Raw genomic sequence first — 24,896 nt, 5'->3', positions numbered from 1 at the left:
CCGCGGGCACTTTCAAGTTTGTGTGACCGAGCGGATTGCGAGCAATCCGTGTCTACACTTGTAGATAGTCTTAGAGCACACACAAGCACTCCACGATGTATTATTTGCCTTTATTCCTCTTCCTGCAACCTAGGGAGTGCTCTGCTGCTTCGTCATCTTAAAAATTCTGCTCGTGACCTGTAATGTGACTTTCAGGGCTCTCAGACCGGTCCCGGAGGCCTGTGTTTTCTAAATGCTGGAGGAACCTGGGAGGTGTGGTGTCGGCGTTTTGCTCCGGGCACTGCGTGGTTTCGTCCTCCGTCAGCCGGTCGAGTGGAGCCCGACGCCGGGTCGCCAGCGTGTCCCTGGCACAGGAGGACCCCGTGGAAGTGGGGAGGGTTTCTGTGTGTGGTTCCCCAGGCACTTCCGAGCTGTGGACCCCAGCTCTGGGGTGAGGGCCAAGGTCAAGTTAGTCCGTCTGCTGGCCTGGCCAACGGGAACACTGAACTTGGAAATCCTAACACGGAGTAAATGGAAAACATCCACACAGGGAAAGGAACTATCAACTGGAAGCCTCCAAGAGCAGATGTCAGGAAGGAGCTGAGGTCAAGAACAAGCTCTCAGTAGATGGTAAAAAGACATTGCTTGAGTGAAACAGGATAGAAAGATGTGGAAACCAGCTGGAAAAACAAAAAACAAAACACGAGAAAGACATTCTAGATGATAAAAGACAAAAATATATACCAAGCATATTTAAAATGAAGCAACATAAAGTCATACTGGAGAAGAACTGGATCAACTCTATGAGAATTGAGTCCATTATGTGTAGTAGAATATTCTTCTCAAGCTCTTCCATGACTCAGAAGGAAATGATAAATGAAGTAGAAGAAAAGAAAGTGCTATCTGGCTATCAGGAGAGGGCCATACAAAATCAACTATGATTTAACACTTTCTATATACCAGGCACTGTTCTAGGTGCTTTTCGCCCTTTAATTCCTAAAACACCCAGTGAAGTTATTTCGGCATTATTATTCCTACTTTACAACAAAGGACTTGCCCAAGATCTCATAGCCAATATATGGGGAAGCTGGGACTTGAATTTAGTAATCTGATCCCAAAGTCTCACTAGACTCTCAAGTAAAGATGAACAATTTCCTGAGTTTAAGAATACATCTCTCATTCATTGCTGTCAGGAGGACTCTGGGAGACAGTTTGAAGTTTCTCATAAAACTAAACATACTCTTATGATCTAGCAATCTTACTCCTTGGTATTTGAACAACTCAATATATTTACACAAAGCCAGCACACCCATGTACTGAACACTCCAATTTGAGAACCACAATCATCACCAGGATCCCAGAAACTCCTCCCAATGGTAATTATTATTCTGATTTCTAACAGGATAAGTTAGTTTCACCTGTTTTTGAACTTTCAAAAAATAGAATGCACTACAGTCTGTATTCCTTTGTGCCTGGCTTTTCCTATTCAATACTGTGTGAGATTTCATCCATGTGATTGTGTATTCTTGTAATTCCTTCTACTCTGTGTTGTGAAATTACATCATATGAGAAAAAAAAAAAAAACTCAGTTTGTCCTTTCAACATTAAATGGACATTTGAGTTGTTTCCAAAGGTTTTGTTTCCTGCCACTTGCCATGGATTCTCATCCTTTACCTAGATCCACTCCTCCATAAAAAAAAATTTTTCTGTCAGTAAAACAGTTGTCCGTATCTTGCTCATTGGTACCCTAAAACAGTCAGTTGATTAATAATTTTAGTTCAAAGAGTGCATCACTCTTTGCTGTTTTGAGGCGTGTTTTTTTTTGTTGTTGTTTTGTTTTGTTTTTGTTTTTAATCTATCACAGAAGGTCCGGGATATTTCTTCGGTGTCTAACCTTAATGAAAGCTGGGGTTCCAAATGACTTAAGCAAAAATAAAAACAGCCCTACATGCTTGATAAAAAGTGTACGCCAAATAAAAAGTAAGTGACATGTATAAATTATGGATGATAACTAGTTCCCGTCCGTCCCTTCAGGGCTGGCTGTCCCATCAATGCACACAATGCCTGTCTCTCCCCTTCTCATCTCTTCCTCCTCTGCGTTCGGGCGACGTGATTTCTCCATTTGCGGTCGTTCTCTTCTTTCCTTAGATTAGCACACGAGACCCAGTAGACAAAAACCGGTGCACGGGACGGGCTCAAGGAAAACACCTGTACCCCCAGCCTCAGCCCGCAGCCGGAAACCCAAGACGAGGAAGGGAAAACATGCGAGCATTTGCGAAACTGAGCAAACGAGCGGCTGCTTTGGCCAAGATTCAGACCAGAGTCGTCCTCGAGGACGGTGGCCGGGCTCCGGGCACCTGGGACGCGCGCCTAGCGGACGCGGTGGGTCCCCGAGCGGCTCCGCAGCCCTCCCGGCGCCCTCCACCCTGGACACCCGTCAGCGGCGAGGGGCGCCCATCCACTCCGCTCCCCTCTCGGGGGCCACGTCGCCCCCCAACCCTCCCCGGGGACCACGGCGGCGCGCCTCAGGGCTGGAACCGTGGCAGGGGACACGGGATCCCGCTCCCGCGGCCGGAGCGCGTGGCCGCCGCCCGAGGACGCCCCTCCCGTCGTCCCGGGGGAGCGCAGGGCTTTCCGGAACCATCTGCAGAGGACCTGCCTATGCACTGGCGATCATCTTTACCCCGTCCGCTCCCTAGGCTGGTGCAGTTTCTAGTACGGACTTAAGTAGCTACCCGAGGGCTGTGTAGTCGTGGCCGAGTGGTTAAGGCGATGGACTAGAAATCCATTGGGGTCTCCCCGCGCAGGTTCGAATCCTGCCGACTACGCGTGTTTTTCTCCGCTTGGCACCTGAGGTCTCCTCAAAGACAAAGCCTGGCCTCGAGTCTGCTCTCTGTGAACAGGACTCTCTTTCTTGCTCGAGGTCCTCTTTTACTTGGGAACCCGGCCCGGAGCTTTGGCGGACTCGGCTCAGGGTTAGCCACTCCCTCCCGCCTTTTGAGTGTAGACGCCGGCGCAGGCAGCTGGGCCCCACAGAGGCTGCTCCACCAGAGCATCCTCCCGCCTGAGACATACGGCCGCACGGCGAGCTCTGCGGCCAGGCGGGAGCCCCGTGCGCTCGGCGGCGGCGGGGCTGGAGGAGGGAGCGTCCACCAGCTGCATTAGGGCACGAGAGTACAAGCCCGCCGCGGAGCAAAAGGAACCCAAGGAGCAAAATGTCTCCCCTACAGAGGCGGTGCCAGCGGAGGCCCGTGACCACGTGGTTGACTGGGCGACCAATCAGAATTACCTCCGGAAGTGACGCGCTGGGGAGGGCGCCGAGTCATCTGTCCCGTGACCCTCAAAAATGTGTGCTCTGCCCCTGACCAGAGGAAACCTCAGACAAACCCAAATGAAGGGCCTTTCTGCAAAATAACTGTACTCAAAAATAGCACTATTATGAAACACATGGAAAGACTAAATGTTTCAGGTTTTAAAAACATAATACAACACATAATCTGGTACATTCTTTTGATGTATGTGGCATTATTGGAACAATTGGTAAAATCTGAATAGAGAGCATGGATTAAAGAATTTTATTTTACCAGTGGTAATTCCTAAATCTATTCATTGTTCTTTGGGTATGTAAAAAGAATGCCTTTAAGAAAGTACTGAGATACTTAAGGGAAAAGAGTGTTTTCAAACTCCCATCTACAGCTTCAGAAAAAGCGTATGTGTATAATATATACTTTTCTCTCATCTATGACAGAAAAAGAAAAGAGTTATATGCTAAAATTTGGGGATGGATTGAAGGATAGCTAGAAATTCTTTACATTCTTGTAACTTCTGTCAGTCTGAAATTATTTCAAAATATCTACAATGAACCCAAGTTTGGGAACATGACAAAGATGTCTATCATTTCTTCTACCCAGCATGGTGCTAGAAGTAAAGTCTAGCACAATACAACAGGAATAATTGATATTAATATTGGAAAATAAAACCTTCACTATCAGAGGATAACTTGATTATGAATGTACAAACTGAAAAAGATCTAAAAACTATTATTAGTTAAATGAATCCAATTACTATTAGCTACTATTTAGAAGGTTTTTGCCTTCGTGGTCAATATATAAAATATCAGGTGTATGAATATATTCTAGCAACAAGCAAATGAAATATAGAATTTTCTGAATTCCATTTTCAATAGTATTACAAACATTACCTAAGAATAAGCCTGAAAAAAAGTGTGCAAGACTACATTAAAAACAACAAAACATTGCTGGATAAAATAAGGAGACCTAAAGAAGTGATATGCTGGGTTTGCATGTGGAATGACTCAATACTGTTAGGAGGTCAATTCTTCTTAAATTGATTAATAGATTCAGCGAAGTCCCAATTAAAATCTCAGAGAGTATTTTTGTGGAAATTGATTCTAAAATATTATATTTGTAAATGCAAAGGAACTTGAAAAGTCATGTCAATATTGAAGAATATAAACTAAATTGGAAGACTTATGCTAGCAATTTACAAAATAAGTCTTAGGTAAATTCAGTCAAGTGAGGGTGGTCTTTTTAATAAACAACAGTACAACATTTTGAGAGAATAAAATAAGCCTTAATTTCCTACTTCACATTATAAACACATTCTAAACAAAACTATTTAGTGATAAACCTAAACTATTGTGTGACAGAAAAAACAAACGTTTCTAGAAGAAAAACAGCAGAATATGTTCATGGGCTTGGGCTAGATGAAGATTTCTCAGGCAGAACATAAAGATCCGAATCATAAAATAAGAAGTTGATGAGCTAGACACTTTAAATGAAGGATGTATTGGTTGTAAAAGACACTATTTAAAAAGTGAAAATACAAGCTGTGGAAGGAGAGGAGGTATTTGTGATATACATATATACCCATCAAATGATATATATATACCCATCAAATGACTAATTCCATATATATATGAAGAACCTCTATAAATCAATAAGAATAGACAACCCAATTTGAAAATGGCCAGAACACTTGGCAGACACTTTATGAAAAAGATTCAAAATGGTCAATAAGCATATGAGAAGACATTCAACACCATTAGTCATGAGAGTAATGCAAATCAAAACCAAAATTAGATAGCACTACACACCCACCAGAATGGCTAAAATTTAAAACTATGACAATGCAATGGGTGGTAAAAGTATTTTTCACATGGTTAGTAGAAGTATAAATTAGTATAACCACTTGGAGAAAATGTTTCACCATATCTATAAAAGCTAAACGTAATAGTCATATAACTCAGATACTACACAATTTGATTATAAACCAACATAAATAGCATGTACATGCACGTTCATAACTACTTCATTTTAATAATCAAAATCTGAAATCATGGTACCTGGGTAGCTCAGTGGTTAAGCATCTGCCTTTGACTCAGGTTGTGATCCTGGGGTCCTGGGATGAAGTCCAGCATTGGGCTCCCCACAGGGAGTCTGTTTCTACCTCTGCAAATGTCTCTGCCTCTCTCTTTGTGTCTCTCATGAAAAAATAAAATCTTAAAAAAAAATCTGAAATCACCTAAGTGTCAGTGACAGAATGGAAATGTAGAAGAGTATACAGTCAGCATAAAGAATAACTACTGATAAACCCAATAACATGATTAAGTCTCATAATGTCACTCAAAAAAAAGACACAGAAGAGTACACACTATACTTATATGAAGTATAAAAACAGCAAAACTGATTTATGATGATAGAATGATTGTCCTTAGAGGGAGGGCACACACTGACCAGGATGAGACTAATGAAAGCTTGTTATCCTGGAGAAGCTATTCTATATTTTGAGCATGGTGATGGTCACACAGCTATAACTGAAAATTGATCAAACTATATAATTAAGATTTGTGCTCTTTACCGTACATAAATTATACCTAAATTTAGAAAATGAGAAAAATTGAGGCAAAATAAGGATGGCTTAACTCAAACAAAAACTGGGAGAATCCTTCATTAGCAAATGTGCATTACAAGACATAATAAAGGGTATTCTTAATGCCAAAGAAAAATAAAAAATCTGAAAATTGTACTTAATAGGTTAATTAACATGGTAGCTAGTATCATAGTCAATATACAAAAAACATATATATTTATATGTTCCAATAACCATGAAGTGAAAATTAAAAGTTCCAATTTCAGGGCATCTGAGTGGCCCAGTCAGTTGAGTGTCTGCCTTCAGCTAGGCTCAGGTCATGGGCCCCAAGTCAGGCTCTCTGATCAGTGGAGAGTCTTGTTTCTCCCTCTCCCTCTGCCACTCCCTCTGCTTGTACTCTCTCATTCTCTCTCAAATAAATAAATAAAGGCACTATAAAAGTTCCAATTTCAATAGCTTAAAAACTTAAAACACCTAGAAGTAAATCTAATAAAAGATAAGCAAGATACCTGCACTGAGATCCTTAATGTATAACTGAAAATTAATCCAGAAAAAGAAGTAGAACTATATAAATATTTACCAATCTAAAAAGAGGCAAAGGAGCAGGAATGGTAAAACAAAGAACAAATTGGAAAAATTAAAAGAATAAGAAGCAAAACTCAACTAAATAGATATTTATCTTTAACATAAGCAGAGAAAATATTGCAATTAAAAGGGAAAAAAATGTCATACAGGAAAAAATTTACCCAAAACCATTTGCTTTTTATAGAGCATCCAATTTAAACATACAGATTTTTAAAAATAATTAAAGCAAAAGAATGTAAGACATAGAATAGCCAAAAAAGATAAACCAGAACCACTTTAGTGATAATAACTTGAATTTATAGCCTTTAAAAAAGAAGCATTACTAAAAATAATGGAACTATTTCATAATCTCCAGAGTAAATTTAGTAAGAAGATATTATAATCCTATATTGTACACACATAATAACAACTTCAAAGTATAGAAAACAAAAGACTGACAGAGCTAAATGGAGAAATACAAAAATCCATAATCATAGTTGAATACTTGAATGCTTCTATAGATATAACAAATGGCACAAAAAAGCAGTATGGAAAAGTAAGTTAAATTTAGTGAGGAAATTTTAAGTGATTGGATTAATACTATACCCAACTGCAGAATATCTTAACTTTTGAGGTATACATGCAACATTTAACAAGATAACCAAATGGTGAGCATTATGCAAATCTCAACAAGTTTCAAAGATAGTAATCACACAGAATATGTTCAGCACAGTATAATTAAATAAAAGTCAGCATTAATAACGTAAACAAATGGAAAATTCCCAAATGTTATAAAATTAAGCGACAGAATGCAAAATATTATGGTCAAATAAGTTTTAAAAACTATAAAATATTTTTAACTGAATGATAATGAAAATAGGATATATCACTTCAGCTCCAATCTATTGGAAGAGGAGAAAATTTGAAAGGTAATGATCTAAGCTTTCAGCTCAAAAACCTAGTTTTAAAAATCCAGTAAATTAAACTTTTAAAACTTAGAAGGAAAAAATAGCAAGAGCTATAATCAAAAAGAGAAAAAAATAGAAGAAATAAATGAACAAAAATTTGCTTTTCAGATAGTAAAACTGTTACCCCAAATCAAAACTAACTTCTCTTAAGGGGGAAAAAAGTATAAAAAGGGGACAACATTAAAAATCTTACTGATATCAAGATTAGAGTGAAAGGATAAAATGAATAGTTTCTGGGGAATAAATTTGATAATAGAGGATAAATTATAGGTTCCTTCATAAACATGACTGACCAAAGCAGACACAAAGAGAAATTAAAAATTCAAGTAGCCTAAACTCTGTTAAAAAATTATTTTTTAAAAGATTTTATTTATTAATGAGAGACACAGAAAGAGAGAGAGGCCGAGGGAGAAGCAGGCTCCATGCAGGGAGCCCCACGTGGGACTCAATCCCAGGTCTCCAGGATCAGGCCCTGGGCTGAAGGCTGCGGTAAACCGCTGAGCCACCTGGGCCACCCTGTTAAAGAAATTAAAATCATAATTACCCTCTGTATTTATTTGCTATGACTGCCATTGCAAAATACCACAGACTCAGAACAATAGAAATTTATTTTCTCACAGTTCTTGATGCTAGAAGTCCAAGATCAAGGTACAGGTTTGGTTTATCCTGAGACCTGTCTCCTTGGCTTGCAGAAAGCCATTTTCTCCTATGTGAGCACAGTCCTGTCCATATATGGTCTTTCTTCTGTGATGGCTTATTTCTGGTGTCTCTTTGTATCCAAATTTCTTCTTCCCACACCAATACCAGTCAGAATGAATTAATGCCCATCCTAACAGCCTCATTTTAGCTAATTACCTTTTCAAAGACCCTATCTCCAAATACAGTCAAGTGTGAGGTACTGAGGATTAGGTCTTCAGCATTTGAATTTGGGAGGAAACACAATTCAGTTTGTAACACCTTTTCACAAAACAAACACTATGAAAATATGGCTTCACTGTTGCAGTTTTAAAACATTAATGAAGAACTAATATAAAATTTTTCAGGAAAATTTTATGAAATTAAATAAAAATAAAATTTTTCAGGAAACAGAAAAAAATAAAAACACTTCCTAACTGTCATTATGAGGCCAGAACAATAATCTTCATATTAAAATTTGATAAGCATGTTGCTAGAGAGAAAATTACAGGTCAATCTATGTGTTAAATATTCTAGATGCAAATAAATAAATAAATAAATAAAATAAAAAATAAAAATATTCTAGATGCAAAACTTCTAAATAAAATAATAGCAATCAGATCCAGTAATGATTTACAGTAATCTGGTAATGACACAATAGTCAAAAGTAAAGAGATAGTGTTTATCTTAGTTATTATTATATTATTAATATAATTATTATATTATATATATTATTAAGTTATTATATGAAATTTGTTTAATATAAAAAGCAATCACTTTAAATGTACCACAAAGAGTAAGAGAAAAAAAATCAAATGATCATAGCATTCAACAAAACTCAACACCACTATGCTATATGTTGGCAAATTGAACTCCAATAAAAAAATAAATAAAAAATTCAACACCAATAGTTAAAAACTTTCAGCAGTCTAGGAATAGAAAGATTTCTTAATCTCATGATGCATATATACAATATCCTACATCTAACATTCTGATAATGTTAAAGATTTATTTATTAAGTAAACTCTACACTCACTGTGGGGCTTGAATTCATGACCCTGAGATCAAGAGTTACATGCTCAACCAATCAAACCAGCCAGGAACCCCCCACAATTATGGTAAATATTTAACATTTTTAAAAAATATTTTATTTATTTATTCATGAGAGACACAGAGAGAGAGAGAGAGAGAGTCAGAGATGCAGGTAGAGGGAGAAGCAGGCTCCATGTAGGGAGCCTGACGTGGGACTCGATTCCGGGTCTTCAGGATCACACCCTGGGCTGAAGGCGGCCCTAAACTGCTGAGCCACCAGGGCTGCCCAATGTTTAACACTTTCTCCCAGATACTGGGACCAAGATAAGCATGACCACTATCACCATTGCTATTAAAAATTGTATTGGCATCTTAGCCCATGAAACAAGACATGATAAAGAATTAAAAGATGTTAAGATTAGAAGTGGAGAAATAATATGATTACATGCTTGGAAAAATCCCCCAAATCTACAAATTATTAGAATTAATAAGTAAAAATAGCAAATTTGCTGGATACAAAATGTTGTATTCACATATACTGGCAAAACAGATAATTTTTAAAAATATCATTTACAATAGCAATAAAACTGTGTCTAATCTAATGATAAATAGAATAATAAATGAAGTCCAGAGAGCTTAACTGACTGAGCTGCCCAGGCACCCCATATTTGCCCATTTTGAATACAACCCCTATGCACTGCCTCTTTGCACTTTCTCCTCTGCTGCCATGCACCCCCCCTTACCTACCTCCCCCACTCCTCGCCCAATGTGGTCAGTAAACTTCTATCTCCTTCCTTCTGCCTCCAGTGAATACTTTCACCACCTGCACCCCGCCCCCACTGGCTTCCACATGATTGCGCCCCCCCCTCGCCCTGGCATACGGGGGTCCCCATCTGATTAGATATCGCATAGACCCATGAAAGTGTCATGATATAACTAATTATGGCAACATCTATATCACAACTTCAATTTTATTTTACATTTGCACTTAGTCATGCTTTTTAAAGACTAATTATGTGACTGATACTCAGTGATAGTGAAGGCTGCTCAAATAATAAACTGCTCAGTTAAATGTGGAGTCTGGTTCCTTTACCCAAAACTTGGCTTAATACTCCCTTCAGGGCAGACTCTCCCCTCATTAAACTGGGGGTTTCTTAAAGTTGATTTTATCTCAGTAGGAGAAGAGTTTCCCTTCATCTCCTTCCCACCTCCCTTCACTCTTCTCTCACCTCTCCTCCCTCCTCCTCCTATCTTTGCCCCCAAAAGTGACATTTATTCAAAGAAAACAAAAAGACAGAAAAATGTCAAGATCTCCTCCCATGTCACCTTTCTTTCTCCCCTCCTGCTCCTCTGCAGCCCCCCAGGGACTGAATCCTGGCTAGGGCTAGATAGCAGGACAGCCCCTCTCAGATGAGGTCAGCAACCCTGAGGGGCATCTCCTTCATGCAGGTTCTATAGAAGGTCTGGGTGTCTCTAAGAGTCCTCTTGTCTTCTGTCACCATGTTAATAGCCACAGTCTGTGGCCAAATGGTCTACCATGATGGCCTCTATGGATACAGCTGCCTTTGGGTATACTTCAGTCCTCTTGTCTGTTTAGATAGCACGAAAGATCCCCCTGTCTTCAGACTCGAATCACCTTCCTCCCCCTTTCCACCTCCCCTCCTTGCCCTGCTCTTTAAAAAATTACATTAAGACCTTCTAAGCAGGATAGACAAAATCAGTTTCAAGATTTGGGGAAACACTGTGACAGAGAAATGAAGCTCAAAATGTGAAAGGGGGAAAAACCCTGTTGAATTGGTTAAATTTGGATAGAAATAGCCCCTCATCTGCCCCAAGAAACCATAACAACTTAGCAAGATGCTGGTTAGGGATGCATCACTTTGAGCGCCTCCAACCTGGGACACAAAGCCCTGGAAGCAGTCCCCCACTTGGAACCAGCTGGAGCCCACTTGGAAACCCCTGGGGCCCACCTGGAACCCTCCTGGGCCCTCTTGGAACCCCCCTGGGAACCACCTAACACACCCCTCCCCAAACAGCCTGGGGCCCACCTGGAACCCACCTGGAGCTCACCTGGAGCTCTTCCGCACAATTGGTCACCCAGGGAGGAGCGTGGGCTCAGTAGAAGGTTATGCCCCAAGGGCCTGGGTGCGCACGGGTTTGGCGCAGGGGAAATTGCGCTCTGAAGCCAGCACTCCTAGGCGGTACCGGAGCAGGCGGGGGTCACCTGCACTCACCTGGGACTGCTGGCGGCGCTGGTGCTCTGGGGTCCCCGGGGTCCCGAGGTCCCGGGGGTCGGCTGCTTTCCAATAACTGTGTCTAACAGCGGCGGGGCCGAGGAGCTCCGGAGGGTTGGTGTGCGGCGCCCCAGAGCTCCACCAGTGCCAGTGGGTGCGCTCCCGCCCGCGTGTAGTCGTGGCCGAGTGGTTAAGGCGACGGGCTAGAAATCCGTTGGGGTGTCCCCGCGCAGGTTCGAGTCCTGTCGACTACGGCGTGTTTTTCTCCGACACCGGAGGTTGTCCTGGGAGGAGTTCGCTGGCCATTCCCACTGCTGCAGGGTGGCCTTGGTAGCGAGTGCCCTGCTCCGTCCCTCACTTATACCTTTGCTGCCACCGAATTCCTGTCCCACGGTTAAACAATTGTCTTCACAGGCAAAAAAATGAAACACGAAACTAAAGAAGAAAGCCAACTAAAACTTATTTGAACGAAACGGATGCTGCCACCTGTTTGCTGTCCTTGAAGCCCCACCTGGATCTTCTCCACACACGCACTTCTGTTGCGAGAATACGGTCGTCACTTAGAAAGCCAGCTCCGTGAGATCCAGGCTGGGCTGGCTTTTCAGGAGCGCAGCCAGAGGTGCGGCACTCACCTCCAGCCGCCGAGCAACCCAGCACGGTCACCCAGGCGCGGGCGTCCCCTCCCGGAGTACGGTTGCGCTTTCCTGTCCAACACCATGGCTCTGACAAACCCTGCTTGGTCTTCCACTCAGATATTACCTTTCTTCTTCCTTTACTTTATTTTCTCCCTAGACAACCAAATGTAATGAAAAAGAAGTGAAATTCATAAATCATATAAGTAATACAAAAGGAGATCGTGATTTGACCGTGGAGAGCTGTGGCAGACACCACGTTAATCAACTGATCCCAGTTAGCATCTCCAGTATCTGGACAATCAACATCACACATCTCCCAGGTATGGACTGCGACGAATACAACCTCATTTGTGAGATATTCTGCTAAAAGTGCATACTATGAACTTAGCTCTCAGGAAACATCAGACAAACTCAAGTTTAGGGGGCGTTCTATAAAATATCTGACCACTTTGTTTTTTAATGTCAATGAAATGAAAGAAGAAGATTGAAGAACTCTTTCAGATTCAAGGACTAAAGAGATGCAACAACTGGATGCAATCTATTTTTCTTGAAATAAAGGATCTGCACAATTGGCAAAATATTAACAAGGTCTGTAGATTAAATAAGAGTTTTAATCTTGATTTCATGATTGTTCTGTGGTTAGGAAAGAGAAGGTCCCTGTTTTTAGAAAACACTGAAGTATTTACGGGTAAAGGACATCTTGTCTGAAACTCACCTGTCAATACTTAAGAAACAAAATTATATACGTGTAAATCTATCTATATGTATCTATCTACTGAAAAAATAAAGCACATGTCATAATTTAACATTTGATGAATATAGGTGAAGGACTTATGAAGATTCTTTGTACTATTCTTGCAACTTCTCCATAAATTAGAATTTATGTCAAAATAAAGAGATGAAAAAAGAAAAACCATAGATCAATTAATTTTAAAAATAGTGCTCATTGAAATAAAAACCCAAGCACAATTTGAACATTAGATGTAACATAGGTAATGAGAAAATTATTAAATGTGAGTTTATGCCTGATGAAAGAATAGTATGCAGAATTCTGTAGTAAGCAAGGAAATTCATACACATTATTTTTAATAATGACTGATGTTTAGGATAAAGGCACAAGATGGAAGTATTACACAGCAGTATCATGCATAATTGAAGGGTGAATATAATCAAATCATTCTTGGGTCCCATGATTTTGTATCAGGAAAAAAATAAGCAGTGTTACATCAGCTTTTCCATGAAGTCACCATCCAAGTTCATAATCAAGGAACACCCTTTTAGGACAAAAATAAACCTGAAATTTTAATCAATATTTTAATTTAAACACTAATTATTACAATTATGTTACTTAAATGTTAGTGGGTAAAATAAATGAGTGTTGTGGTGCAGCAGGATTATTCACTAAATTATTTAGTCCCTCTGGTTCACATTGGAAGTAATATGCAGATGCCCACTTTCAGCTAAGGTTAAAAATTATTTGTTTCTGTTTCTTCTTTTCATATACAAAATGTATATGTGTATAACAAGTGGAAATTAAAATACAAATATTTCATTTGCAGCTGAACCTTAAACATCTGGGAATAAATCTAACAAAAGATATGCAGGAATATGGATTAAAAACTACAAAATATTGCTGGTGGAAATTAAATAGAAGGAAATAGTATGTTTATTTTTTGAAAGACTCAATTTTGTCAAGGTGACAACTATTTCCAAATTGATCAACAGATTCAATAAAATCCCAAACACCAAATATGTATCTTATGGAAATTAATCCATTGTTTTAAAAACACATTTGGAAATGTAGAGCAACTTAAAAAATGAGAAGCTATTGAAGAAGATAGCAAAATTGGAGGAATGATACAATATACATATCAAGATATATGTATTTATAAATCTATGATATTTAAGACAGTATGCTCTTGGGTATTGTCTATGTAAACTAAGGCAGTACGCTTCTGGTTATTATATATGTAAATATATTGGTTGTTACATATGTACTAAAACATTATCTTCTTATCTATATCAACTTAGCCAGGCTGAATTCCCTTTTCTGTATGTTTCTGATTGGATGGTCCCCAAGGGACATTCTTGGGGGCAATTTGGAGGGAGAAGTCAAGTAGCCATTTTGCAGCTCGTTCTAACTCACCTGCTGACATACCTCCTCAGAGGCAGCAGTTGGGCCTGCCACTGCCCCACCTTCCCCTGGATCCTCTTTCAGCCTCCTCTTTCTTGGATCAAACGTGTGTGTTTAGCTCTAAATGAAGGGCCCTGGCTTCCGCAGGACATCTGCACCAAAATAACACAAATTTCAATCCATCTTGTGGGGCTTCAATTCCTACTTGTGGAGTCCAGCTTGTTCTAATCTTCCCCACTTTATATTTTTCTTCCCCTCTTGAACAAACTGCCCTATGGACTCTGAGCTACAGCACTTCAGCATTTACGTAGACTACTTAATCAGCTTCTACAAATCCCTCAAGTATATATGAATATATGTGTATATATATGAAATGTATGTAACCATCTCCGTGGTTCTGCTTCTGTCATTGAACACTGATTGTAATTTTTTGTTCATGGATTTGTTCCAATTGTTCATTTTCATAGTGTTGACCAGGAATGAAATTAGTTCCAGAAATGTCTATATTCAAGAAGAGGGTCATGGAAGAAAAGGATGAATAAACACTATGCAAAGGAAAGAATGATATACCACTAAAGTTTAAGGTCAGATTGGTGGGGGGCACCTGGGTGGCTCAGTCAGTTGGGCAACAACTCTTGGGTTCCTCTCAGTTCCTAATCTTGGGGTCAGGGGACTGAGCCTGCTTGGGACTCCATGCTCACCATAGAGTCTGCTTAAGATTCTCTCTCTCCTTCTCCCTCTACCCCTCCCCCACTCTCTCTAAAATAAATAAATAAATAAATCTTTAAAAATAAATAAAGTCAGATTGGTGGACTTAAATAACCAGTGCCAAAAGGTCTTCTGTTTTTCACCATGGTAAAACAACATGGTAAAACAACACCAGACTTACTCTTCCACCTTAAACCAGAAAACTGAATAAAGTATACACAATAATGTTCTTCAGACAGTGACTAACTTTGATACCAGAGAAGGAAAACAAATGAGAAAAAAATCAAGTCACCTTAATGCCTGAAAACAGATCAAGAGGGACAGAAGGGGAAAAAATAAATAAATAAAATAAAATAAAATAAAATAAAATAAAATAAAATAAAAAAAGAGGAACAGAGGAACATTTTATAATGATAAAGGGGTAAATACATCAAAAGGACATAATAGTAGCTCCTGGGTGGCTCAGTCAATTAAGTGGCTGCCTTCAGCTTAGGTTATGACCCTAGGGTCCTGGGATCAAGTCCATGTCAGGCTCCCTGACCAGCGGGGAGTCTGCTTCACCCTCTCCCTATAATCCTCCCCCCTGCTTGTGCACATTCTCTCTCTCTAATAAATCTTTTTTTAAAGGACATAATAATCCTACATATGTATGCACGTAGTAACAGAGTTTCAAAATACATGTAGCAAAATCTGATAAATTGAAAAGATAAATAGAAAAATTCTTCAAATACAGTTGGAGATTTTAACACTTCTCTTTCAGTAATTGATGAACAAGTAGTCAGGAAAATCAGTAAGAAGATATAAGATTTGAACATTATCAAGGAACTTGACCTGAGTAAGATTTATAGACTACTCTATCCAACGACAGAAGGATACAATATATTCAAGCAACATTGAAGACTCACTAAGATACACTGTGTTTTGTGCAATAAAATAAATCTTCAGTTTAAATGGAATGAAATCATAGAAAATATATTTTCTGACCACAACGAATTAAAATAGAAATTGATACCAGAAATTAAAGAAAATACATCTAAATAACCCACAAGCCAAATAATATATACAAGGGAAATATAAGTTTTTCATTAAGAATATAGAAGCGAAATAGTACAAAGTGTCCGCAGCTGAAGTTTTGTATAGGGAGCAATTTATAGCAAGAAATGTTTATATTATAAAAAAAACCAAGTGCTCAAATAAATTAATTATTCTTCCACTTCAAGAAACTAGCAAAAGTACAATGGAAATTAATATAACATTGTATGTTAACAATACTGGAATGAAAAAAATTAATAAAAAAGGAGAGTAGAAAAAAAGAAGAGCAAATTAAACACAAAATAAGCAGAAGGAAAAAATATTAAATAGTAAAGCAAAAATTAATTAAACAAAACAGGAAAACAGTAGAGGAAATCAATGAAACCCAAAGTCTGGTGATTTGGCAAGTTGAATATTATTGACAGGTCTCTAGACAGACTGATGAGGAAAAAAAAGAGTCACATATTATCAATATCATGAAAGAAAGGGGGATATGTACCCAGATTCTACAGACAATAAAAGAATGTTATGAATAATATTACATCAATTAATGTGACAAATTAGATGAAATGACCAACTTCTCAAAAGACACAAACTACAGCTCAAGAAGAAATAAATAATCTAAATTGTCATATACCTATTTAAATAGAATTTGTAGGGGCGCCTGGGTGACTCAATTGGTTGAACATACAACTTTTAATTTCAGCTCAGGTCATGATTTCAGGGTCCTGGGATGAGCCCTGAGCTAAGCTCCATGCTCAGCATAGAGTCTTCTTGAGATTCTCTTTCTACCTCTTCCTCTGGCTCTCCCTTTGCTGGCGTGGGCCATAAATAAATAAATAAATAAATAAAATATTTAAAACTAAACAAACAAAATAGAATTTGTAACTAAAAGCCTTCTCACAAAGAAAAAATCCAGGCCAATAAAGATGGCTTTATTGGTGAATTTTACCAAACCTTTAAAGAAGGAAGCATGCCATACCTACATAAACTCTTCTAGAAATTAAAAGATAAGGGAATGCTTTCCTATTCATTTTATGAGGTCAGCATTACCCTTGATAACAAAACCAATGACAGTTAAAAAAAAAATCACAGACGCATGTTCTCCATGAAAAGAACTGCCAGTATTCTTAACAAATTTTAGATTGAATCAAGTATTTTCTAAAAAAGGATGATATGCCATGACCCAGTGAGGTTATCTAGGGGTTGCAACAAGTGATTATTGCTTCTGAGTTCTCAAGGGAGTCATTTTCCTTGTCCCTCAGAAAACGTGGAGACTAAGATGCTTTCATTCCAACATTCGTTAGCTCTCTGAATTAATTAATGTCTCTTATCTGCACATGTTTCTATTTGTAAATGATGGTGGCAGCACTTTATGGAACTGTTCTGAGGGTTAAATGAAGTTATTAATCAGAAGTCATTTTCTAAAATGTGGAATACAGAGTTGATAGACACTAGTATAATTTTTACCAGATCAGTTTCCATGCCACACCACTCTTTGTTTTTTCAAACAGATAAGAAGTGATTGTAGAATCATCCTGTAGTTTTAAAGGAAGTGTGAGGAACACTTTAAATTCAAATACAAAGAAATATTATACTTTGCCTCAAAATTTGAAGGAGAGAGAAAAGCTGAAAGAGGAAAACAAGGAGTAGCTATGATTCCAACACCCCCGGGGAAGTTTTAGTAATCAGTTTTTTGTTGACGCACATCCAGTTTTTTAATGAGAGTATATAGCGGACTATTGATTTAAACCTGTTTTTTCCATTTATATATTTTCCAATTATATAAACAATGCAGAAAGCAGTGCCTATTATGAAAAATTTGAAGAATACAAAGTTAAATATCATTTTTATCCCTCACTTCCATTCCACTTGTTTGCGTTCTTGTTAGATTGGTGAGTAGGCTATCAGATTTTTTTTTTATGTACTTGTAATTTGGAGTTCATTTTATATAAATGGGACGATTTAAATTTGTTGTTCTCTATGTTAATGTTCACACACATTTTCCAAGTAAAACGATAAAGATCTAACTCTTTAAAGGCCACATAGTGCCCTTGACATGAACATCATCATACTAATGCCTTAAGGATTAATACGTTACTTCCACATTTTTGCTCTTACGAATGATCGTGCAGTGGACACTGTAACCACGTAAAGCACTAGCTGTTTCTGCCGATTTCTCCGTCAAAGCTACATGATCACCCACTCCCTCCTACAGGTGGTCGTGAGCGTCCAGGTCTGTTGGAGGACCAGGTGTTCAAAGGCCGTAGACCAGGAAGGGCTGGAAGTCAGGGCCTGTTCAGCCGGGAGAAAACATGCTGGGTTCTCGTCGCCTACACACCGGAGCAGGGGCTCAGACCTGCGGCCCACTCCCAAGACTCGGACCCCTGACCAGTCCCCGGGACTCGGACCCCCGCCCAATCCCCGGTCCCCAGGCTCGGGCTTCGCAGGACTGACTTGTGTGCTTGGAACACTGATGCTCTCGCGGTGAGGATTGTCATCCCATTGCTCCCAATCGCCCGGGCGGAACGAGAGGTTAGACTTTATTAAAAAAATTAAAAAAAAAAAAATCAAACCCCATTTTACCTGAAGGTTTGTGTCGTTTATAAAATGTGCTTTCTTGTACGACAAGCAGATGATCCTTGTCTGTATTCTTTGTCATCCACAACTTGAAAAAGACTTCGTCGTCGTGTAGTCGTGGCCGAGTGGTTAAGGCGATGGACTAGAAATCCATTGGGGTCTCCCCGCGCAGGTTCGAATCCTGCCGACTACGACAGCTCCTTTTTCAGTGAAACCGGCATCCTGGACCGAATTCAAGCAGTGGGGCTGGATTCCGGCCGGAGCGCCTCCCGCCAGGGGCGAGGGGTGGTCCCAGCCCGTCCCTTTTATTGGGGCGAGGAGGGGGCGGAGGGGAGGAGCGGAGGAGTAGAAGAGGGAGATGGGGAAGGAGGAGCAGCCATCGCGCAGCGGGATGCAAGCCCCTCGGGGACGCCCCACGTCCCCCCTCCGCCGTGGCTCGCTCGGCGGGCCCTCCCGGGAGCAGAGCTGCCCCGGGACCCAGGTTCCGCAGCGGATGGGGGGATGGGGGATGGGGGGTGGGGGGTGGAGGTGGGCGAGGGTCCGCGGGACCGCGTACAGCCAGGGCGGCGCACTCGCGCGTTTGCTGCTGAGATCATGATGGTCGTGGCTAGCCAAGCACAGACCTCGTGCTCACAGGACGCGGAACTGCAGTGTCATTTATGAGACGTCTCTGTGACACCGCCACCGGGTCCTCCTCGTTAGTATAGTGGTGAGTATCCCCGCCTGTCACGCGGGAGACCGGGGTTCGATTCCCCGACGGGGAGTGCTGAGGTTGCTTTTGTGTGTCTTCACATATTTTTAGAATTCCTGGCCCTGAGGTCCCCACGGCTTCGGATCAAATACTGTCCTCCTCACCTTCTCACAGGAGAGCCGCGGGGCTCCCGGGCTGGGTACCTGGAGCTGCGGACCTCGGTCCCGGAGCGCCGAGGGCGAGGCAGCTGTGGTCTCCGCCCATCCGCGCGCTCCCCGGCTTCCCCATCATACCTGCCTAACAAAGGCTGAGCCCAGGATCCAGATTTAGATGTACAAACGTGGTCATGACAGTGTTAAGTTAAGGTGTGTTCAGGAGAGCACGAGGTGATGGTGAGTCAAGTCTACACCAGAGCACAAGAGAAATCCTAGTGGAGAAGTTCATCACGCAGATCTTGGAGAAGGTGCACAGTACTCTTCAAAGTGCCGCCTGGGGAGGTCAAGACAGAGAGCAGAGCAATGCGACCTGGGGAACCTGCCTTGATGAGGGTCCATGTGTGGAGTGCTTGGGGGTTCCAGGGCTAAGGCTGGAACGGAAAGAGGGGTTCAGGTGAGCTCCACAGGGGTCTAATCTAAGGATAGCTCAAGGTCAAGGTCCTGGGAGGCAGGGGAGACCTCTGATCACAAGGGCTGTTGGGGAAGTCATTACAGGAACTGACATTTGCTTGTGACACTGTGGGCTTCCATGTAGGGCATGCCCTTCCCTTGTACCGGGCCCTGGTGTCAGTGTCCCTGCAGGCCTTGGCCAAGGTAAATGGATGCCAAGGCAGCCACACCTGGAGTAGCAGAGCCAGGCTCTCATCATGTATAGGTACCCATGGGTGTGAGTAAGAAAAATGAATATGAAATAGGCAGACAATCCAATAGAAAAATGGGCAAAGGTAGTCCAAGTTGGAAACAATCCAAATGCCTTTGTAGATGGGGTGGAGTTTAAGAAATACCTTGACATATGTCGCTGATTTTGAAGAGTGGGGATCATGGAAAAATGCCTGTCAGAACAAGAGTGAAAGCACTGGGGTCTTCTATGACCAAGGAAGCTCAGAATAAGAGTGGCCCAGAGGGGTGACACTCTGGTGACACTCCAGGTGGCACCGTGGTGGCTGCTTTTCTGTTCCAGTCCTTCCAACTCTCATTCTTCTCCTCTTGTGTGTGTGTGTGTGTGTGGGGGGGGGTTGTTTTATTTGTTTTTCTATAAACAAAAGCTCTGGACCTTTTCTTTCCATTTACCACTGCATGCAAACCAGAGTACTAAGTCTCTGAATTTATACTCTGTTTCCCAAATCAACCAAAAAACACAGGTAAATGTTCTCAGTCCCTGAGTATGCAGAAGAAGGTATGAAGAGAGAGGGCAGGAACCAGAGAACTTTCTGCTGGAGTCTTTATGTCAGAAGAGACCGAGACATTGAGCACAGCGAGTCCTGGCAGCCAACTGTGCTGTTAGATTTGGAATTTTTTCTCTAACTGATCAGATTTTCATTTTTTCTGATCCCACTTCTTCACATTCTGGTTGTTTGACTCTTATTGCTAGCCATCTTTGGACCAAAACAGACGAGTAACTGAAACGAAACCAAAACTTGCAAATGTGACACTGTGACACACACGACATGTAAAGCGTACAAGACCATGACGTGCAAGACAAACTGCCTAAGCCCGACTTGTTTGTAGTCCACTTTCTTTACATATTTTATGGCAATATCATAGACTAATGCCGCATGGACTCATGTTCCAAAGATAAGACCGCTGACTGTCCCCATCGTTTACTTAGTTTACATATTCTGATCATCGTTGCCACAGATCTCTTTCAGTAATTTCTGCTCTAAAATCATCCTATGACTAATTCTGGTCCTGAGAGTCCCCTCCCTGAGACACTGAGGCTCTTTTAGACTAAGATTCTCCCCTCTGAGTAACTTCAATACACCCTGTTTACCAGAATCAACAGGCTTTTCTGATGGTTTCTGTATGGGGCTCCACATGGATTTTGTTTTTAGTTTCAAACCAGAAATATTCCTGGGCTTGGCAACCAAAGCCTTACATCCACTTGCTTTGGTTTAACAAACCTTTCCCACTCGGGCTCTGGAGTTTTCAGGCTGAGAAGATAAGAATGAGTGTAGTGCTCTTCTTTATAAATTAATCATTCATATGAAGTTACAATAGCGACTTATTATCACTCAGGTAAAACCACATTGCTGCCAAATGATATTCCCCGAACTTGTGCTAGAGAAACACTTAATACACAATGGGTAACAATCTACTCCAGACCAACCACTTAGACTTATCTAGGGAGGCAAAAATCTGAATAGGAGAGTCAGGCAATAACCTTAATTTCCAGCTGTAGACAATAGCAACGAAAGCACCCCTGACCTGCCCCCACACCCACCCCAACTTTTGGTTCCCTGGGTATAGACACAAACTCAGAGTTCAAGCTCAGTGCCACTTACAAGCTAGGTGATCGTGGCCATATTATCTTACTCTTATGGATGTCAATTTCCAGATTTATAAACCAAGGGTAATAATAGTATTCACTTCATATGAACGTTGTAAGGATCACACAAGCTAACACACATAAAGCACTTGGAAATATGTATATAATAAATGTTTGATAGGTAGGTACTGATATGAAAGTCATTTCTGTGTTTACACCAGGATTGAGTTGCTAATCACTGGTTTTTAAAAAGAGTGTTCCCTGTAGTATTTATGAAAAGTGACCTCACACACATAAGAAAGTCCTTGGTGTACATACCATTTTACTGTGCAGTGTTGGGCAAGTCAATCTTTGTTTTCTTATTCTGTAAAATGGGACTAATATCACCTATGTCATAGGGTTATATTGGTGACTAAATGAAGTAACACATGTAATGCCAATTCAGTGCTTGGGACATAGTAAGGATTCAAAAAATGATAGCTGTTAGAGTATAGACTGCTTTATAAATCTTGAGCTGTAGATGGTAGCAACGAAAATACCACCAACTCCAGGAGATTCAGGGGGTCTGACTTTGATGCTGAGAATCCAAGTTGGCTATGACCCGTAATTGAGAAAAACCAATAGCCTTTCTCAAATCAGGTATAATATTAAGTGAGGCTCACACCCAAAGAGATGCACTCATCCCTTTGAGAATTGATGGTCAAGGTTTCAGACACAGTGGTATTTGGAATTGGAGAAAGAAATTGTCTGACCCAGAGACATAGGTAACTGGCAAGGCAGGGTGAGCTGAACAGAAGTTCTTCTTTCCTTTGGCGTGCAAACGGACAGAAGTGATGGGAGGAAGATTTTGGCAAAATCGTAGCCGGCAGGATTCGAACCTGCGCGGGGAGACCCCAATGGATTTCAAGTCCATCGCCTTAACCACTCGGCCACGACTACCTGCTGGTTGTCGCTTCTCGTTAGTGACTTTGAAGGTGTGCCGCTTAATAGGCACCAAACCATCTTCCACCATAATGTGACATTACACTGTACTGCGATACAGGGAAAGATGGTTTGGTGCGTAATTACTAAGGCTGGTAAGGAGAAATAGGATTCCTACGTCCATTCAGGTCTTCTCAGCCTTGGATGAAATGCATCGCCCAACAGCAAATCCCAATTCAGCGGGGCAGGTGGAATGCAGAGAAGCCTGGTGAGCCAAGAGGGGACTGTCTGCACCCAGAACTCCACTCCCTGGTCTGAGTGACCTCAGACCTGCAGGTGCCAACGGTGATTGGAAGCGGGCTGGAAGGAATTGGAGTTTTCGCGTTTGCTTTCAGCGTTAAACACTAAAACCTAAATATCTTCAATGGCCTTCAACTGCTTTGCCCTTTCCCTGCTTCAAAAGAACATGGGCGGTGGGCGGGGGGCGGGGGGGGGGGAGTGCGGGCTGGAAGGGGGCAGGTAGGGTCCCCGGGCAGGAAGCGGGAGGCCGGCAGCCCCAGGAGCCCGGCCAACAGGGAGAAACCGTGCAGGGTAACAGATTCTCCAGCCTCCGGACATTCTCTCCTGCTCCTAACACACAGGAGGGTGTGAACACTGGCTAAACCTAGCTGTATTAATAGGACTGCTCCTGCCAGTAGAAAATGGATTCATTGACACACTATAGAACCGGGATCTTCTTTTAATGGAAAATTTAGGGACCCTGAGATTGAGTGCTGGGAATTGAAGCACTTGCTCAAAGCACCCTCACGGTAGATGGTAGATTCAGACAGACTTCCAGATACAATCAGGAGAAATCCTTTCAGGCCTGAGGCCCTGGCAGTGTCTTGCAGTTAGTTCACTCTCCCATATCTGTCTTCATTTAGGGCAGGCAAAGAGACCATTGCTCGCATGGATGGGGTCAAGTGTGTCGCCAAAGAAGATAGACTGCAACAGGATCCCCTCCCATCTGTGAATGTGATTTTATTCGAATATAGTCTTTGCTAATGCAATCAAGTGAAAATGAGGTCATTCTGGATTAGGATGGGCCCTAAATCCAATGATAGTATCCTTATAAGGAGAAGGAGATTTGGAGACACACAGAAACAGACACACAAGGATAAAGGCTGGGTCAGAAGGAGACAGAGATTGGAGAAGTGAACTTGCAAACCTAGGAAGGTCAGCGGGGGAGCCAGGAAACAGATTCTCCCTTGGGCCTCTAGAGACAACCAAACTTGCAGACACCTTGGATTGGGGTTTCCGATCTCTGGAGCTGTGAGAAGATAAACATCTGTTGTTGTAGGCCACTCACTTTATGGTAATTTGTTAGGGCAGCCCTAGGATGCTAATGCAGCTCCCTTCCCCACAAGTTTGGAATAATATCCTTGCTGGTGGTGGCGCTTCTAAATTCCACCAAGGAAGCTCACCCAAATGGCATGGCATTTCCACATGGCATGCTTATTTTTGAGAAAATTCTCCTAGGGAAATAATCCAAACTAAAGGAAATTATTTATGTGCAAAGACCTATATGATACAATTAGTTATCATAATAATGTTACTAAAACATTTCCAACAATGGGAGGGGATGATTACATAACTTAAGTTATATATAGCTGGAAGAATGTTGCAAAGCTATAGAAAACAACATTTTGGAAGAGGTTGTGATTGCTCAGGTGAGAAGTACATGATAAAATGTTAAATGAAAAGAGCCAGATAAAAATATATGAAATACATGACCATGATTCTGTAAAATTTTATTTATAGATATTTGGAAGTTGGGGGGGGGGTGTGTGGAATATACCAAAGTATTGCTAATGTGGTCTTTGGGTTTGAGGGTTGTGTTACTGTTTTTCTTTGTTTTTCTATGATTTGAAGCATACATCATTACTGAAATTTTTAAAATGAAGAAGCAGAGATACTGATTTTATTGCTGGAACAAGAAAGATGAATTCTCTAGATACAAGACTTCAGTATTCCTCAGTAGCCAGCCAAACATTGGCTCAAGTGGTCATTATCCAAAGGAACTATTTGTTCGGATGCCTGGGTGGCTCAGTGGTTGAGCATCTGCCTTCTGCTCAGGTCTCGATCCTGGGGTCCTGGGAGTGAGTCCCACATTGGGGCTCCCTGTGGGGAACCTGCTTCTCCCTCTGCCTATGTCTCTACCTCTCTCATAAATAAATAAATCTTTTTAAAAAGGGGGGGGGGCACTATTTGTTAAATATGTTGGTGAAGCCGAATTTTACAGAGGAGGAAACAGACACAGAGAAATTAAGTGCCTGACCCAAGGTCACAGAGCTAGCAGCTAGAAGCAACTGAAGAGTTGCAGCTAGGAAA

At 41.2% G+C, this 24,896-nt stretch overlaps 5 non-coding genes across 5 annotated transcripts; 4 read left to right on the top strand and 1 right to left on the bottom strand.

The window, feature by feature from the left end:
- The first annotated feature begins 2,725 nt into the window (after positions 1 to 2,725).
- On the top strand, positions 2,726 to 2,807 carry TRNAS-AGA (transfer RNA serine (anticodon AGA)). Its single transcript has one exon. It is a non-coding gene; the product is annotated as a tRNA-Ser (tRNA).
- An 8,709-nt stretch (positions 2,808 to 11,516) lies between these two features.
- On the top strand, positions 11,517 to 11,598 carry TRNAS-AGA (transfer RNA serine (anticodon AGA)). Its single transcript has one exon. It is a non-coding gene; the product is annotated as a tRNA-Ser (tRNA).
- A 6,946-nt stretch (positions 11,599 to 18,544) lies between these two features.
- Positions 18,545 to 18,626, top strand: TRNAS-AGA (transfer RNA serine (anticodon AGA)). Its single transcript has one exon. It is a non-coding gene; the product is annotated as a tRNA-Ser (tRNA).
- A 499-nt stretch (positions 18,627 to 19,125) lies between these two features.
- On the top strand, positions 19,126 to 19,197 carry TRNAD-GUC (transfer RNA aspartic acid (anticodon GUC)). The gene has a single exon. It is a non-coding gene; the product is annotated as a tRNA-Asp (tRNA).
- A 3,265-nt stretch (positions 19,198 to 22,462) lies between these two features.
- On the bottom strand, positions 22,463 to 22,544 carry TRNAS-UGA (transfer RNA serine (anticodon UGA)). Its single transcript has one exon. It is a non-coding gene; the product is annotated as a tRNA-Ser (tRNA).
- Positions 22,545 to 24,896: the final 2,352 nt, after the last annotated feature.

The sequence above is a fragment of the Canis lupus genome, chromosome 37 (genome assembly GCF_048164855.1).
Source record: "Canis lupus baileyi chromosome 37, mCanLup2.hap1, whole genome shotgun sequence".
In the NCBI taxonomy this organism is placed as follows: Eukaryota; Metazoa; Chordata; class Mammalia; order Carnivora; family Canidae; genus Canis; species Canis lupus.
This window is presented reverse-complemented; position numbering and strand designations above follow the sequence as displayed.